This window comes from Aptenodytes forsteri, unplaced genomic scaffold (assembly GCF_000699145.1).
Source record: "Aptenodytes forsteri isolate BGI_AS27 unplaced genomic scaffold, ASM69914v1 Scaffold239, whole genome shotgun sequence".
NCBI lineage: Eukaryota > Metazoa > Chordata > Aves > Sphenisciformes > Spheniscidae > Aptenodytes > Aptenodytes forsteri.
Window position 1 is genome coordinate 315,699 of NW_008794743.1, and position 13,496 is coordinate 329,194.

General features: G+C 40.3%; 1 protein-coding gene across 1 annotated transcript in view; it reads right to left on the reverse strand.

Annotated features, from left to right (window-relative positions):
• The window catches only part of RORA (RAR related orphan receptor A), a 119,232-nt gene that overhangs the window by 73,275 nt on the left and 32,461 nt on the right, over positions 1-13,496 (reverse strand). The gene's annotated exons all lie outside the window — the stretch shown is intronic.

A 13,496-nucleotide genomic window follows, 5' to 3' on the forward strand; every position in this document is an offset into this window, starting at 1 on the left:
CTCCGCAACCCGCCCCGGGGCAGCCGGTGCCGGCCGCTTGGGAAACTGAGCGCGCAGTTACTGGGGTTTGGCTGAATGAATTAGAGGCGAACGGAATAGAGGGGCTGGGCTGTGGCGTCAGTCCTGGCAGCCGCGCGCGTAACGGAGCGGGCGATAACGATCATCGCTTCTGAAATACCCGACAGCACCATCCGCTTGCTTCCCTTCTTTTCCCGGTCACCTTTTCTTTTTTCTTCCCTCTGAAGGATTTGCAAGTGTTGTTTTAAGTAAAAAATAACCGTATTGAAGCTACATCTTGGCATAACACGACTATACACGTAACAGTGATTGACTTGATCAAGCAGAACAGCATTTACATTTTAAATCTGTCTGGTGATGGGTTCATATTCTCTTAGGATTTACTTGGAACATATGAAGCATTATACTACTGCTGGGGTTATGTTCATATACTCTATAGCATCAGCTGTCACCATACTGTCAGTTTGCGAGATGAAGTTTTGCATCATTGATGTACGCATATCCATGCTACAAGAGGGATAGCGCAAGACTGAACACAGAAAAAAACCCTAACCTATTAAAAAAACCCCTGCTTTGGTGAAAACTGCATTAACAAAACCAGTATTTTCTTCCAATCCCTGTCTTAGCCACTGGAAGAGAGTGTCACAAAATATAAAACTGCAGAAAAGCATTGATGCATTACAAGGTATTTAATAGGGGACAGAATATAACATTTCATAATAACAATCTGAATTATAAGCATTTAATGAAAATAAGGGAAAATAGAGAAACAGAAGCCAGAGGAAGCATCTTAAGATTTGAAACAAAGGCCTATATTTAGAAAGAGCCTTTAAGAGATGAGGACACTGAAACAGTCTGTTATTAAATGGCCCCTAATGGCTAATTCTCACCTATTTCTTTAATGAGTTCTTAATACAGTATGATATTATTTAAACATGATTAGAAGCTATCCAGGTGTACTTACCATTTATCAGTCTAGTCATTCAAGTCCCATTAATGCAAAATACTGTTTTAAATCTTCCTTATTTAAAAAAAATTCAAGAGCTAATCTGGTGCAGTAGTGTAAATTTAGCAGATATCTGGCATAAAGTTTCTGATCTGGGTTTGTTATCCTAACTTACATTAAGCCATTCCTACCAATAGCACTACATGTATAATGAGATACTGCTCAGAAAAGTTACAGCAGCAGATCTGGTCCCAGATGGGTTTGTGTTCATGGAGTTTTATCTGCAAGCACATGTTTTAAAGTTGCGACGTACTGAACAGAAACCTTCCAGGACAGCCTGGATTGAATCAAATACCACTAACAGTGCTGTGGAGAGCTCAGAACCTGGAAATGCTGCTTTTACACGTGGGCCAGCTGCTGCTGCTGCGGTATTTAGATGCAGTCAGAAAACCTGCAGCACGCACAAGAGAAAAGAATGATGTCTTAATATATTGTAATGTGGAGTTAGATCATTGCGAACGTTTCACTCTGACAGAGCAAGTAATGTCAGACCTATGGCTTGAAAAATGTCACAGTCCATTAGCACTAGTTGTCTTGTCAGACATTTAACCTTAAGGTACACAGCATTACATTATTACTGATCTGTATTTGTTTCTGGTCCAACTGAAATGCAACTGGTAATCTGGAATGACATCTGATGTGCTAAATGGCTTCAATAATAAGCAGGCGACACAGATTTTGCATTCTTACAAATGCCTTACAACAGTTGCTTCATAAAATTATGGAAGATTGGTCATCAGACGTTTTAAGTGAGAAGAGCATACTTAAAATAGTCTATTATTTGTTATCAATATCCCATCTAGAGCCATCTGCTAACTGACTTCTGGATGTATAAACACATCCATTCGCACTTTAGTTTTCTGTCTCGGTTTGACCTCATTATCAAAATTCAATTCAAAATCCGTTTCCTCCCATTTTACCATACTATTGCAATACTGAAAGTCTCACTCGAGTTCAGACACCATATCAATGACAACACAGACAAATGTGCCAGTCAAATAATACTTAGCTCAGTATTACAGTTTACTCGACACACAATTGCTCTCACTGGTTTGTACAGCAGGGTTTCATTTGACTTATACGAATGCTATTTTCCAGAAGCTTGTACTTATTGTGCTTGTTACTTAAGCATTTGGTAAATACCTGTAAAACACCGCAAGACTGCGTACTCTTCATAGGAGTGAGAAACTACACCTCAGGTTACATGCAATTCTTTCCTCGATTTCTGCGTCCAAAGACCTCCTGAAGGTGTCAAATCTATGTATTAATGGTTCAGACTAATTAGCGGCCTGCAAAGTAGACCCTGACCATGGCGTGCGTTCATCCTTTGCATCCCCTTTTCTTCAGAAAAGACAGTAGTTGGTCCCAGGGGCACGGCTGGGCCTGCTACTCAACATTCAAGTCGCCATAGCTCCCTTTTCCAGGAGTACACACATCTCCCACTTACATACGTGCCCTCAAACGTGGGTGGTTCCAAAACTGCACTGCAGCTTGGCTGCAGCTCCAGAATGTGGCCATTTTGGCAAAATGGAAATTTGCATTTCAGACTCAGCGCTGGTGGGGAGCAGGCTGCCTGGCCCCCGCATGGGGCTGGCCTGCCGCCATCGGGGCGCAGCGCCCGGCTCCCACACGGCCATGACCCAACCGCGGCCGGCACGGGGCAGGGCAGTGGCCACTCCTTCGCGCGGCTCCCCAGGAGGTGCGGTGTGCTCCTCCTTGTGGTAGACGACTCATGAAAGAGCTAGCACTGCAAGGGGGGCCAGGAGGATGCAAGACGCACTCCTGCCCTTTCACAACAGCTAAAAACGAGTCAAGGCAGTTGCACTCTCTCCTGCCTTTGATGTGCCAGTCCTGAGGCCCGCCACAACTGAGGGAAGCTGTGAGCACTAAGGGTCTGCTACGGCGTAAACTTGAACTCTAACCACACTCAAACATTCAGGAACTATAAATGTTAGATTGCTAGCTTAAAGATGTTAACATATTGTGTAACCTTATCAGGTATTGTTCTGTGTTGTATCGCTATAAAAGGTGTTCAACTTGCTAGCCTAACCACAAGCCTCCGCAACAATCGGAGGGAAACAACTGTTTCTAGCAACCTTTTCAACCTCTGCTAGGCAAAAAAAAAAAAAAAGTGTTAAATTGCTAACAGAGAAAGGGAAAACACCTATGATGGCTATTAGTGCTAGTAATCAGGGAACCGATATTTAATTGAGTATTCTAAGCACAGGACAGAAAACACTGAAAAGCTCTCCTTCTCCACCTCTTTTTAAACCTACTGAGCAAACTACTCCTAACTACTTGTTCAAAGACATCCCCAAACAGAAGTAGTTTAAATGCAACTAATTAAAGAAGGATGTTTGTGTCGTCCTAACTTGGAACGTGAGTGGAGAGCATTTCTGCAGACTGTTGGGTCATGTTTTGCATTCTTGCCTAAGTGAAGCTGCACGGTTCGGCTTAATTCAGGAAGAATTTTGAGACCTCCTTATCACTAAAATTTAAGATTTGAATAATAAATATGGGAGGTAGCCACCACCTTCCTTCCCTACATAGCATAGAGAAAAAAATGCTCTTAAAAGAAGAAAATGTGTCATGTAGTAACCCCCTGCCTGAAGGAGGTATAACCACACAGGGTTGTTATGAAGCTGAAGTTGTCAAACCACTATGAGGTACAGCATTTACCCACTGCTCTATCACTGTCACATACACAACTGCATGCAAATCCTCTTGCAGGGAAATGACTGCATGCTGCATTCTCTCATGGAGATGAAAACTTTACTTACCGGAAAAGAAATGCAATATAAAAACATTTCAATAAATCGTCCAGGGCCTCCATATTTTCAGTTTTAGCAGAGACAGCTTCTTCACTTTGTTAAAATGACCTAGAGCTAAGTTTTCCACATATATTTTTTTGCTTAAAAAAAAAGGGCTTAGACTGTCAGTAAAAATTTACATAATCATGCATAGTTTTAATTGTTTTTCTGAAGTTTTCATACACTTTTAGTGAAATAAGTTCTTTAAAATGTTTAGGAAATCTTGTGTTGATTCAAATAGATAGCAGTAACATTTAGAAAGGTTCAAGTATTTTTCAGTACTTCAAACACCTATAGAAAATTCATTCCTTATCAACATTTAAATAGCTCCTCTATTTAAAGGAGCTAAACCCTGCCCAGAGAAGATGACAGCAGCTAGCTGGCAAATGGGAAAAAGCAGGTGATACTGAAAGTGAAGCCTTTCTCCAATTGCAACACAATGACATATCCTAACGTCAGGTGAAGTGTTCAGCTCCCAGCTCATATTAGGGATGCAGCTCTAGATGCAACAAGAGTTTAAAACACACAAGTTCCAAGCGTCGGAAAGCTGTGCTGTTGCCTTTTTGGCTTCTTACACACCAATAATCATATGTGAAACCACGCAGGTGCAGCAGTCACAACAGGCTTGTTTACCAAATACAACCAAAACAAAGGGTAGGAAAACTGCAGCTCTAAATAATCTTTAAAATACAAATCACAATTCTGTCCACCTTATTGACAATCACTTTTTAAGGGGTTTCTAATTGGTATATGCAACACCCACAAAAAGAAAATGATTGTTCCCTAACACATTTCCCCCTCTAGATTTAGTGGTATTTTAATCTTCATTTATTTCTAGCCCTCCAAGTAGCACACTGTCAAAGATGAATCTAACTGAGGTTGTCCTCATTAAGTTGCCTCGTTTTCATCTATTTAAAACTGCTACTATGCTGACCCTGCAATCATACCATTTTGCTTCAGACAAAATACCTTCCTAAATTCTTGCTGAGGAGGTGTGCTTTTGTGCAGCATGGGCCTGCAGCTATACATCTTAATCAAGCCATTTTATAAACTACCCCACAACTTCCAATTAAGTACATTGCTATCCACAACTGTTGAACTAGTTGCTGTGCTTTGCCAAACAGCTGCTACAGTTCTGCACCTGGTGAACTGAAGTACGAGTTGACAAAATGTTTTGGGGTTCGTCTGGATGAAAGGTAAGTCCAAAGTCATTATTATCAGCTAGGTATGCTGTTGGTAGTAAGAGATTTTCAAGATCGAGTCAACTGGATTGTCACCCAGTTTCCTCTGACCTTGAAATCCCTTGAAAGGATATAATATTTGCTGCTTTTCAAAATGTAAGGTAAAAGCAGTACACTTTGGAATTAAAATGATTAGAAAGATGAGATTACGGCCAATTAATCATCTGCCACCAACTGCAAGTGGGTCCATGAAAAGATTACAAGGTTCTCAAGAAATAGATCAAACTGGACTTAGTAGCATCCCTCTTTTCTCTACACCGAAAATGGGGTTATGAAGTGACTGGTATTGGATTACTGATCACACTGCCACTGCTGAGTCCCTGTTTGATCTCGGAGAGATTCTCGTCTATACAGTTTTGAAGTTGTCTTAGATCACATTATCAAATCTTTCTACAATGTCCTAACATTAATGCTGCCAAAAAGCAGGAATTTTTTGAAAGCTGTTAGAGCTCTCTTTTTCATGCATACTCTTACCTGGCTATTTTTGGCCAGTGTTGCTTGCCAAAAACTGCAGCTGGGTATTGTTCACAGTATATCCCTTTTGGTGGGGAAAAGTCAATGGATGGTCTAAAACGTACTGTTGAGATGACTGTCAGTAGCACAAAGAACAGCAAGATACTGGTTATCCTCAAAGAAGCAATTGTTAGACCCTTGTTTAAGGATCGTCATCATATAATCATTTTTTTGCATAAACAGACTCTCCAAAGAACCGTCTTTCCCTGTAAACCTACTCAGAGAATCACGTTGGTTGTAGTGAAACATCTTCAACATATTTTGGAATCTTCGAAAGTCCTTTTGCTCCTTATCAGCTTGATGTTCGGGCTTCAGTAGCGTAGAAACAGCCCTTGTGAAGTTGCTCAGTTAACAACTGAACATCCTGCTGGTGACAAATGAAAACAAATGCCTAGATGCAGAGATACTGGCTGTCAACTGTACAGGTGCTGGTGCCTTTCGGAGGCCTGCCGAGAGCAGACAGAACTGTGTAAGCACTTTGGTCCTGTTCTGAAAAATACCTTAGTAGTATTGGAAAGGTTTTTACTTGTCTAGAAAGCCTTTGGCCTGTACCCTTTTTAGTCAGTTTTATGGGCAACAACTGGGCTTCACAAAGTATTAGGTCCAGTTCCCAAAATTTAATGCATACAGTCATTTGCAGAAGAATTGCAATGCTTGCAGGGATGCCCTGTTTGCATGCATTCCCACAGGAAAGGAAAATGAGAACTGGTAAGAACGCTCCAAGCCTCCTTGCTTCCCCCAGCAAATTTATGACTGACCTGACCACTGGCTTCAGGTCTTCAGCCAGTTACATATCAGGGATAAGTAACAGTTTTTTTCCTGAGGCACACTGATCAAATAGTGGTGTTCTGTTTCTTTAATCCTTGGGTTTCTCTTTCTGCCCTCTTTTGAACCATCAGGGATGGCCAGGGCGGGAGAAAGGGTAGTAGTGAGCCGTGCATGAGATGAAGCAAAAGAGATTTCTTTCTCAGAATCTTCCTCACAAATGCGTCTGGCCAGGTGCAGCATCAGGAAGGAACCTAGTGGTTTTCCAGCCGATTCCTGACGAATGGTTCAACAGTCAAGATGATATGGGCATATCCCAGGAGATCCTTTGCCACTCCATGTGCCTAGGGCATTAATAGCACTTTAGCCTCTTTTCTTTCCTCTCTGCTTATGGCACATGCTCTAATCTGTTGACAAACAGAATGCTTCAACTATGCTTAAGAATAACCAGAGAAATGTAATAGTCTGCAGTCTACGGCCAGCCAAACAAAATTGTCCCTTCTGCCTATAAACTCTGGAAACTATGTCTAAGTCATAGTTGCCAGAGAACAATTGGGGTAGTCTCACGTACAGAGCTAAGGCGTAAGGATGAGGATGCTTCGTGTATTGAATTTGCCCTATACCTACTTCCAGATTGAGCAAAATTAACCTGAGCGAAACTGTAAGTATGCCAACATTTAAATTGTTTCAGGTCATGCCCAGTGTCAAAACTCCCTCTTAGGCTATGCAAGACCAGCAGGCAAGTTTTCCCTATTTTCAAGAATGTGATTAAGATTAAGAATGCGAGCTTTAGTGGGACAAATAAGCTGTGCTGGGCATTCAGAGAACTAATATGGAAATTATTTTTCTTTCATGAAAAATAGAAGCATCTGTCCAGTCAAGCAAACCAAGCAATGATTCTGCGTTATGAAATACTCTTTTTATAACTATTGACGTTTCAGTCAGTAGTGCCACATGTCAATAGCGGTTTTACTGCTCACATTTAAAGTACAGCTTTCAGGACAGGATTCATCTAAGTTGACATTGTCTGATCAACAGCGTATTTCCTGCTCCTGTGAGCACAGACATTATTTATACAGCTTGGCACTAGAGAGTATTTGTGCTGTTATGAGAAAAACTTTAAGATCTGGCACGTTTTCTATGTCTCAATGCAAAATACAAGCTTAGAACCACACATGCTTTCTAAGACAATTGAAATTCCACGTTAGGCCTCTCTCCAGAATTAGTCTTCAAGCCACAGCTTACATGGGCTTCTAAGCCCATCTGACTCCCTCTTTTCCAGCACAGTACTTAACAGACAAGTCTTAAATACTGTGCGTATCACATTTTCTCCAGTTCCTCCTCAGATTAATAGTGAACTCCAGAACAGAAATACTGGCAAGTCTAGCATACCCTCTGACCATGTACTAGTAGGTCACTGTTAATGTCTCCCATTTCTCACTTCTTGATATTCCAATGGTAGCTGGCAAACTGTTTTTTTTACAGATCAAATGCTATTGTTCTAATACTTTAATGTTCTGCCACTCCAGCAGCCTTCACTCCAGATGTCCTCCCCCACGGCACCATTACATTCTTAAAATTATCAAAGAAAATTCATTACTTCTGATGCTGTTAGTGAAAAATAAATGGCAGCTGATTATGGCTTTTAAGGCTTCAACTGTAAGGATAACATAAACTTTAATGATCTATTTTCAAAAGTCAATACAGCCTCAACTACTGTACTTCAAACAAACAAAACACTGCATACCTACTTAGAGTGATAAATAAACGATGATACGGTTCCTGGGCATGAAATCCATACAGATACTTCCTTTGCATAATTCTGATTATCAGACATGATAAAGTGACACTGTTGAAGGATATTAGACTTTAGTAGAAGCAAAATAAGAAGATGATTCACTCACAAAGGAAGATAATTATTTGAAAGCATTGTTTTACTAATAATCACCAGGTTCAGAGGAGAACACCTGCACAGTACCATCTTTTACTTTAAAAGGGGGGAGAGCAGTATTCTAAGCTGATGAATTTGATTACAAAGCAGAGCATATAGGACAGACCACCTATAGGGAATGATGTATTGCTTCATACAAAACCTGGTTTTATAACCTGCATTTGTATTAATTTAGCTCGAGACAGCATTTTTTCATCCTATTTAGAAAGCAAAACAGGTAAAGGATTTCGAAACCTTCTCATTTTCTATCTTAGTAATTTAATCTGAGCTACTACCACTTGCTTGATAAGAATAATTTTAAACTCATAATTTAAAACTCATTAGCATACACCCATCTTACAGAAAAGAATCCGCCAAGCATTTTTCACATAGGCACATCATTTCTGATTATTTCAATTCAATTTTAAAGGATCTTTGACAGGGCTACTGAAAGGCTTGTCAAAGAACAGGGAAACATTATGACATTCTTTCCCCATATCCCTTTCCAGAGCATGAAATATGAGGGACATTTCTAATAGAATCAAGGCTAATTTAAGACACCGTTAATCTTTACTTTAAGGCTGCTATAGCTGGGGAGGTTACCTTTAGCACGTGGCAGCTGTTCTTCAGCGCACATCTGTAGTCAGGTTCTCACATCTACCCTGGTTATTAAAACACAAACTTCTTGACTCCAAAGCAAATGTATTGCAAGCGTGTACTTTACAAGCTACAATGAGCAGAGACACCTGAATTTCAATACTGGTTGTTGGGGTTTTTTTAAGTGTCCAGTAATTTAAAAAGTTATCTGCTGCTTTTAATCATTCTATTCATTTATAGCTGAAGGACAAAGAGTATTGTTTTTTACTGACTGGAAACTGCTTCCCCAAAATAGTATCTTTGCTATTTTAGGAGAGTCATTTATCTGCTCTCTAGCATGAACAACTGAAATGGATTTGTATTTTGAGTTGAAGAGCATCATCAGAGCTGTTATACTTTACAGCTGTTCATCAAGCCTATTACAATTACACAATCCACAAAAGTTGCATGATAGCTACAGGTAAGATACACTGCATATAGCGGGCCAAACCTTGCCTCATGTACACATCTGAGCAGTCCTGCTGAAACCAATGGGGTCGCTCACACTTTTGGGGCAAACAGCACTGATCCAGTATGTTGGAGCACTGCTCTTCTGTGGACTGCATATAAAAGAACCAGGTGTTCTGAAATACCTGGGACAGATGAGTAATTGTCAAGTGAAACTGAGAGGTGCATGAGCTGGGGTATGAAACAATGAAAAATGAGATACATGCCAAAGAACAAAAAAACTTGAGAAAATAATTACTAAAAGAAATAGGAGGTATATCAATAAAAAGTGAAAGACGAAAAAGACTGTACAGGATCAAGGTATGTTAAGTTTCTCTATGTCATCAGCAGAATTGTAGCAGCGAGAAGAACCCCTACAATTCACTGATCAAAGACAAAGTGACAGACTGCCCACTGCTGAGGTAAAGCCAGATGAGGGATAGAAACGAGCTCTTGTGCAGATGACTAAATGGCTGCAACGTACTGAATGAACAGATGACACCATTTTTTAACAAATCTGAGATCAATGGAAGCTGGATCACTTCTAATAGAAGAACTGAAGAAAACTTCAAAAGGAGGTGAAGAAGAACTGAAGTTCAGAGATATTTATGAGATCCGCACCAAAATGCTGAGGGAGGAAGCCTCTGAAGCACTGCTAAAGATAATACAATACAAAATGAACAGAAATTGCTATCAAATAGGAGGAGAACTACCAATGTGAAATTGCTAAGGTAGGGCAACTTGACTCTCCTCAATATCTATGATACATCTGCTGTATTTCCATCCAGTATTGAAGTGAAAAGGAGACAAGTAGCAAATGGGAGCTGGCGCTAACAGAACGTTGAAAGCTCTGTACTCAAAATCAAGCATACTACAGGAATGCTCAAAATGCTCAAAATCAAGCATACTACAGGAATGCTCACCAATGCACAGGACAGAAGAGACATTTCCAAAAACTAGCAAGTATATGCAGTTGCCCTCAAAGTTAGGAACATAGTGCCTGTGGTAAAGACAGTCTGCTAACATTCTGCAGTATGCTGTAGATCCAATAGCAAGGGTCCCCAAACCTTACTGCTAGGGCCAGCCTATTAAGTGACGGTAACTATATTTCATTTTGGAACTGGGCATTTTTCCACAATACGAGGAGGGAAAAACTGAGGTAATTCTGGGTCCTCAGTATCGTTGCATGCTTACACAGTCGGGGTCTTGAAGCCCCCTGGGAAAAGGAGAGAAATTACACGTATGAACTAGCCTCTAGAAACTCCTAAAGAGTAACCGCTCCTGCGGATTGAGTGCCATGTGTTCCTTAGGGCTGCAAGCCACTTTGTTCAGAAGGCATGATCTCCTTGAAACACCCTCCGAGGGGAGCCCCATGGACACTCCCAACCCACAGCAAGTTTTCAGATGTGCCTTGACCTGTTACAGGAAAGATACACCATTCCAAAGCCCTAGACGTTTTACTTCTTTCTACCTAACCTTGCCTTCTCTTTTATTTCATCTATATAGATATTCGCCTTGCCATACGGCATTCAAAGCTACACAAAAGCATTTATTCTATCTTAGACTTCTTTTCTATTTAAGGTTGGTACTCTGCAAAGAGCAATATGCATAGTTTCATAAGGGGAAATGAGTGCGTTATTTTTGCCTTCACAAGCTCTAGCCCTTCCTCTTTAGTTGTCTAGTGATCCCAAACTGAAAACATGCCAAAACATTGCAATATAAATGCTTCATTGGTTTTGTCAACCAAATAAGAAAACAAGTGTTTTCAAGCAATCATTATGTTTAAATTAAGCCTGCAAAACATTTAACAGTATTAAGAAGGAATACACTGAATTTTTGTATGATGAAATTGAAAGGAAAAAATTATAAAGCCTATTAAAAAAGACCCAGATTCCCTGACACAAGAACTAAATCTCAAATCTGGCCCCAAAAATCCACGCAGGATCGGTAGTCTACCTGTATGAAAGAGGCAGCACCTGGGGTTCACACTGGGGTTTCAGCTGGCAGGGTAACAGTAGGCAGGTCTGTCATTTTCCTAAGTGAAAAAGATGCTATCTTTGTCAGGAGAAAATTGGAGTATGTTTCGTACTGCTATACCAAATCCTCAGGTCTGATATAACTTTAGAGGTGTATCACAAATACTTTGTAAGCACTGATGACCCTACAAGCAAGGGCAAAAATCACTGTTTGTAGAGGTCTTATATCAGGTGAAAACTTTCAGGCAGTTCGTTACATATATGTCTCCTTCTTTAAAGGCTCAAATACTTGTTTTCACTACTTGCAGTGCTGATTCAAGTTATTTCACACCCAGCTGTCTAGCTCCTTTTTGCTTTCATTTTCTCATGAAAATAGAAGGGCAACCCAAGGAAGCACCAGCTTGGCATTAGTTGGTCCTACCAATATCATGGTAATGTCTCAGTTTGTATTTATTTCATGTACCATGATACTGAGTAAGATACTATCATCCAAAATTATGAGATAATGTTCTGCCACATTTCATGTGCTTGTTGCTGGAGATGTGACAGATTACTGATGTGATCCAAAATCCAGCAAAGACATAAAACAAACTTAAAAGACACTGGTAGCATGAGCAGCTGAATGCCTGTATGCTTCTCACTCTGGTAAGTAAGGTGGAAAAATCTCACTAGAGATAGGCCTAATTGTTTTCCAAACTGATGAAGATAAAGAAATAAATAGGAAAGGACTGGCAAAGGCAACACAATACTACCAATGATGTACAGCGGGTTTACAAAAGTTAGGATTAGGGATACAGTAATACTGCAGTATCCTGGTGTTTACAGTACTATTATAAAAAATCAAGCCAAACGCAACTAGGTCACATTTGAAAGCATTATCTTGCCTCTTTAAAGGATATTACTAGTTTACTTCCAGGTTATTATTTTTTCCCTTATCACTAAGGCCAATCAATATTAGCATGGATATTGTTATTCCTTTATGGCAATTCTGAGTTTTGCTACAGGGGACTAGTGGGAGTGGTGCGTTGTAGTTCCTCCCATTAGTAGTAGGCAATGTTGCGCATATGTGCTGCAGGATGTGATACTGTACTGCCCGCACAGCACTCCTGCTTGTGCATGTCAGCTACATTCCTCTGAGAGCTGTGTTTGTAGCTGAGGGGTTTGCAGGGAAGCGATGTTCAAGATCACTACTCAAAAGGCACATGCACAAATGAGGGACAGGGTTGTCACTGACAATGCCTTATTTCTTCAGGCCTCCCACTAACTGAGTTACTCTTTCTAAACTGGGGTTACTGGGTTAGGGGAGTTTTCCTCCATATCTGTGAAACCAATCCCATGCTGGCTGTCTAATGGTTCACGTTTAGGTTAGATAGACAGGAATGAAGGTGTCCCTGAATGAGTGTAGTGTGCACATCTTCCCCTCTCTAATTCTGATAACAAATGTGGCGGTGTCTTGACAAAACAGGAAGCTTTTCAAAATTAAAAGAGGCAACACAGAGAAGACAAAAGTTTCACATCACATCATTCCAGAAAGTTTGGAAAACATTGTTTTTTTGAACAGTAAATATTTCCTGATCCTTTCTCCTGGTTTCTAGACTGTGTGGCTAAATATGGACCCTCATTTGCTGTCTCAGTAAGCATATTTTGTTCAAATGTAAGTGTGATGAAATAGTTTGAGGACTAAGACTTGAGATCAGAAACTCAGCAATGGGGCTTACAATGTGTTTCACAAGGTGTCAGATGGCCTGTAATGGAACATTTGGAGTAGAATTCAAATGTACTTGAGGTTGTAAGAGTTATTCAACAGTGAGTTAATGAGAGCACTCCTTTATAAAATGAAGGACTACAGAGTGCTTTTATTGAACCATAGCTTTTTTGAAAAGCATTTACTATGGAAACCAAGTTCTGTGAAAAGATCCAGAATACAAGGGAAACCACAGGTATGGTGTCTGAACCAGCTTTCTGACCAGGGAAACAAGAATTTTAAAGCCTGGTGGTAGGGGGTGATTGGATAGGAAGATAAAAATCCCTGTTCAACAAAGCAATGTCTGATATCCTATCTTGAAGACTGCAGTTTTTAGTGATAAAGAGCAAGCTGTTACACTCCTCCTCTACATGCATTTCCCTGGCTTGAGAAAATTTCATTAAAGCGGA